The sequence below is a fragment of the Notolepis coatsorum genome (assembly GCF_963971535.1).
Source record: "Notolepis coatsorum genome assembly, contig: SUPER_15_unloc_3, whole genome shotgun sequence".
Classification (NCBI taxonomy): Eukaryota; Metazoa; Chordata; class Actinopteri; order Aulopiformes; family Paralepididae; genus Notolepis; species Notolepis coatsorum.
In genome coordinates, this window is record NW_028174864.1 from 514,740 (window position 1) to 520,739 (window position 6,000).

Here is a 6,000-nt window from a genome sequence, read left to right on the forward strand (position 1 = left end):
GGGGTAGTCTGGGCGTTGGGGTTAGACATACTTTTACTTTCTTGTTTTACCGCGTTTACTGTTAGTAGAAGACTAGGTTGTTGACTGACAGCGTAAGCCTCTAAGTACTGAGGGAGCCGTCGTTCGCGCTGCGGGCGTTGGTTAGGAGGATCGTTTCGTGGAGTGTTCATCATAGGCCATTTCAATATTAATAACACTATATTAATATTACACTAATTACCCATCCGGCTCGAAGGACCAATTGTAACTGAGGGGTACAATTCCCTGACTGTATTACTAGATATGATACTTACTACCACTACCTTTGTACTTAATATTCGGCCACCCAGTACACGGCATAAATATATTATCATGAACACTCTCACGTAGATGAAACGGATCCAACACAAATGTACGAATTAGAAACAAGTCTTTATTGCCTACACAGCGATGGTGTGTAGACTAAACACTTAATCACTTAATTACATTTATGAATTGAAATAGTATGCACTTTTATGGCAAGGAGTATTCGTCGGTATATCAATAGATAATGTCCAATCTCTGAAGGCGCAGGTGGTAAATATACGACCTGGAATAGTTAAGGAATAACAGCAATGATACTTTAATGATTATAGGCTGGATACACTAGAGGGGTAGTATTCCTTACTGACTGTGTTGTGTCATCTCTCCTCCTCCTCATCCCCCACGATCTGGTAGTATTCCTTACTGACTGTGTTGTCTCCTCTCCTCCTCCTCATCCCCCACGCTCTGGTAGTATTCCTTACTGACTGTGTTGTGTCATCACTCCTCCACCTCATCCCCCGCGCTCTGGTAGTATTCCTTACTGACTGTGTTGTGTCATCTCTCCTCCACCTCATCCCCCACGATCTGGTAGTATTCCTTACTGACTGTGTTGTCTCCTCTCCTCCTCCTCATCCCCCACGCTCTGGTAGTATTCCTTACTGACTGTGTGTTGTGTCTCCTCTCCTCCTCCTCATCCCCCACGCTCTGGTAGTATTCCTTACTGACTGTGTTGTCTCCTCTCCTCCACCTCATCCCCCACGCTCTGGCGGGTTATTCCTTACTCTCTAGGGGTGGGACGATACGAGTAACTCACGATACGATACTGTGACCATATTTGGCCCTCGATGTCGATAATATCATGATAACACACGGTATCGGCGATAATCTATATATTGCAAGAAATATACACGATATCTGTGTAACTGAGGAAGAAGAAGAAATACCCATAAAAAGGCAAAAAGTAGGAATTATGTATTTATTCACAGAATTGTCATGCACGTTTATCACATTATTTAGTGTTACAAACTATTGTACATGAAACAATGTTCAACAAATTGCATAGTGTGTCTCTTTAACATACCGACTGCAACTTGATTAATATTAACTGTTCATTAACAACGACTCCATATCTGTTACCCTACGACTCTGATTCTGATACTCGATTTATAACTACCTACTGCTTTCACCGTCTACAACGGCCCTGCACTGTAATCATAGTCATCTTAACGACCTACTGCTTTCACCGTCTACAACGGCCCTACACTGTAATCATAGTCATCTTAACGACCTACTGCTTTCACCGTCTACAACGGCCCTACACTGTAATCATAGTGATCTTAACTACCTACTGCTTTCACCGTCTACAACGGCCCTACACTGTAATCATAGTCATCTTAACGACCTACTGCTTTCACCGTCTACAACGGCCCTACACTGTAATCATAGTCATCTTAACGACCTACTGCTTTCACCTTCTACAACGGCCCTACACTGTAGTCATAGTCATCTTAACGACCTACTGCTTTCACCTTCTACAACGGCCCTACACTGTAATCATAGTCATCTTAACTAACTACCTACTGCTTTCACCGTCTACAACGGCCCTACACTGTAATCATAGTCATCTTAACTACCTACTGCTTTCACCGTCTACAACGGCCCTACACTGTAATCATAGTGATCTTAACTACCTACTGCTTTCACCGTCTACAACGGCCCTACACTGTAATCATAGTCATCTTAACGACCTACTGCTTTCACCGTCTACAACGGCCCTACACTGTAATCATAGTCATCTTAACGACCTACTGCTTTCACCTTCTACAACGGCCCTCGAACTATAGTCTACCCATACTCTGTATGATAGCATGTACAACAGTGCTGTATATACCCCATATTTACATTTATATTTTTATATTTTCTGCATACATACAGTATATGTAAGGGATAATGTATAGCTACGAGGTCATTGTCGCAAAATAATTGACCGACACAGAGTTTAAAATACCGAGCCGCCTCGGCGAGGTGTTTTAAATGTCAGTGAAGGTCAATTATTTTGCGACAATGATCGAGTATACATTATCCCGTTTATTACATGGCTAACTTACTAACAATATACCTAATTCATTTTACATCGACTCGCAACACTGGTTCTGGCTCCGCTGAGTGCTCGTCGCTCCGCCCCCCAGCAGCTTCCCCGGCAGCCGGCAGTGTCTGATTGCACTGATGTCAGTGGGCTTGATTGCGAACAGCTGCGCACAGCGGTCATTATTGCTCGGCAGAGGTCCGTTATCGGGTAATATCGGACCTCTGACGCGCGCTATTGACCAATCACAAGCAAGCATTTCGGCGAATGTGAAAACGCCATGTAATAAATATCCATATTTGTCTGAATATACCTGCATATAACCCATAGCTCTGTATGATAGCATGTACAAATGCTGTATATACCTACACATAGTCCTTTTCTGTAGATACTGTATCTATATAGTGGTGGGTGGCACAGTGGTTGGCACCGCTGCCTCACAGCAGGAAGGTCCTGGGTTCGAACCCCAGCAGGGGGCCGTTCTGTGTGGAGTTTGCATGTTCTCCCCGTGTTCCTGTGGGTTTCCTCCAGCAGCTCATTAGCTCATTCTGGTACATTTACATTGATGTGGAAACTGAAGATTAATGTGCACTGTCCCTGGGTAAAACATTTATAAATATATGTACATATCCTTCTCTTACTAGTTACGCTGCTGGCCAGTAATATGACTACTACCATAGTGTCTTTACACCTGTATCACTCTACAACTCTTTACATAGTACATCTGATTTAGCACTATTACTCATTAGTACTAATTTATATATTTTATACCCAGTTTAATCACCTGTACATTGAAAATGTAACAGTAAAGTGCAATAGTAATATACACTCTGGTTGGATGCCAAACTTCTTTTTGTTGTACTGTACTTGTACTGTATAATGACACAATACATTTTAATCTAATATAATCTATTCTAATTATGTCCCCAGTGGAAAACTATGTTACCATCTGCAATACAAATATATAGACAGAATATACAGAATATCCTCTGTTTGATCTAATTAGATCATGTTTTCAGTCTGTTCACCTCGTTCCAATCATTTCTATTGCAGTCAAATGCGATTGTCAAGCAAAACAGGATGTATGTTTTTATTTATTTAAAACATTGATACTTTCAATCAATATAAATCAGTATCCATTTTCTTTGCCCATCCCTAGTCATCTAGTCAGTGTTCCCAAACCGCATGCGCACAAGCTGATGCTTATTGTCCTCTTGTTTTTAACCCTTTCACTGCCACACGACAGAAGGTTAACCTTCTGTATTGTCACAGTGAAAGGGTTAACCGGCTGTCGTGTGGCAGTGAAAGGGTTAAAGTGCTGTAAAAAGTAAATGTGTGGATACTAGGTCTGTCGGTAAATTATATGACCATTTGTAAACGAGTGCTGTCCTGGATTGTCAAGAAGTCCTGGAAAAGGATTTCTGAGAGTGGGAACCTACACAAATGCAACAAAACATATATCCGTATATAATATAATCCGTATACCTCTTTCTCTCTGGGATTGGGTTTATTTACACATATGTTCTCTTTAAGGCATAATGCCAGTTACTTTAGTCATGGACACAATTATACACAGTATTTTTATGATCATATAGTTTACATAAGAGAAGAACATGACCACATGACCAGACAAGCTACGTCAGGCCATCTACTCTACTGGCACCTAAACCCAGAACAAATCCACTAATATCTTCTGTGACTTACAGAGCTATCATGGAATGGAACTCATTGCCAAGCTACTTCGCTGAAATAGAATCCAAAACCACTTTCAAGAAAACATTTAAATACCATCTACTAACGAGCATGCACTGACTGAACCCTTATGGCATAGCGGTGAAAACCAATTGACTGTTAATTGTATTTATGTTGATGGAAGTGAGTGCTGCTCAGGAAGCACTATTTATTTGATTAAAATTATTTTATTTTAATACTTTTTACTAATAAATATCTTGTACAATATCATCCTAACTGAGGATGAGATTGTTAATGATGTTGATAATGATGTAATTGATGTTGATAATGATGTAATGTATTGAATATTGTTGTATTGTTGTTAGTGCCGGACCCCAGGAAGAATAGCTTTTGTCAAGTGGGGATCCTAAATAAACATACACACACACACACACACACACACACACACACACACACACACACACACACACACACACACACACACACACACACTAACGGTCGCAATGTGCCTACTATATTTTTGTGTTATTATTTAGATGCAGTGCCATGTTTAGTCACTAAGTGGCGCTGTTTGTTTGTACCTGATGTAGCAACAGGTTGAATTAGATTTGACTTTAGCCAGTGACTCACTTCACTTCCTGTCCACCTGCTGTCCAGTACAGGGTTAACTTGTCTAGTAACATTCTCTAGTAACATGTGGCTGTAAATCTATGTGTTGATCTACATGTATATTGATTATTGAGTGAAGATAGAGTCGTATGACCAGTCACCAGGCATCCTATGGTCATAAGCCTAACCGTATGTTTTGATAATAAAAGGTCGCCGGTTCGATCCCCCGGACCGGCAGGAAAAATCTTGGCTGGGGAAGTGAATGAATAACTCTCTCCTATACCCTTAACACCAACCACTGAAGTGCCCTTGAGCAGGGCACTAAACCCCCAACTGCTCCAGTGGAGTTGCTCAGTGGCCAACAGTGTCAGACTGTGGTTGTACTGGGCAGCTCCCAGGTGTGAATGGAACTGTGTGAATGTGAAGCAGGGTAAATAAAAGGTTAAATAAATAAAATAATAAATGGGTGTGAGCTCTTTGCTAAGCTGGCCTGGTTCTTTAACGCTGACGTGTTGAAGTCACGCAGCCAGACATGTTGCAACACACTAGGGGTGTAACGGCACACAGAAGCCACGGCTCGGTACGTACCTCGATTTTGGGTTCGATACGAGTTTGGTACAACAGGAAAAACGCAACAAAGGTCCCAAACGCATAAGGCTAGGTTTCTTTTCATTTATTTTGAACAGACAGTAGTGCCTAGTTCCACCTAGTGTCATATAGTCCCTCCTGGCTGAGATAGCGTGTACAGCCTGGCCCTGTAGTGCATCAAGCAGTAAACACAAATAAAGTTTATTATTTATTATATGATCTGTTTGACCTTTTCCTCTCGTTTGTTCTTGCAGCACCCCATTCTCACACAGGAGATGAAGGACCTGGCCACTCACACGCCAGTGAAGAGTCACATGACCACGGCCACGCCCACGGTATGGAACTGTTATTTGATTGAGTGGTAGAGGTGGAACACGCTCCCATTTAACCCTTTCACTGCCACGTGACGGAAGGTTAACCCTTTATTAGCATCCGCGGAGCTAATGATGCTAATGATGGAGCATCGCCATCGGTTGTGTGATAGTAAAGGGCTAATCTTCTGTATTGTCGCAGTGAAAGGGTTAACCGGCTGTCGTGTGGCAGTGAAAGGGTTAAAAAACACAAATGGATAAATAGAACTCTTCACTAATAATAGTAAAAAATAGTACTAACCTGGTTACTACCAAGTCTCACGGTATAGTCCTCCCTGTTGAGAAATATTGCTTAATTATCTAATGAAGGTTGCAACACTGAAACGTGGGAAGGGTCGTAATTCCTTGTTCCTGCATGTTTTAAACCCTGGA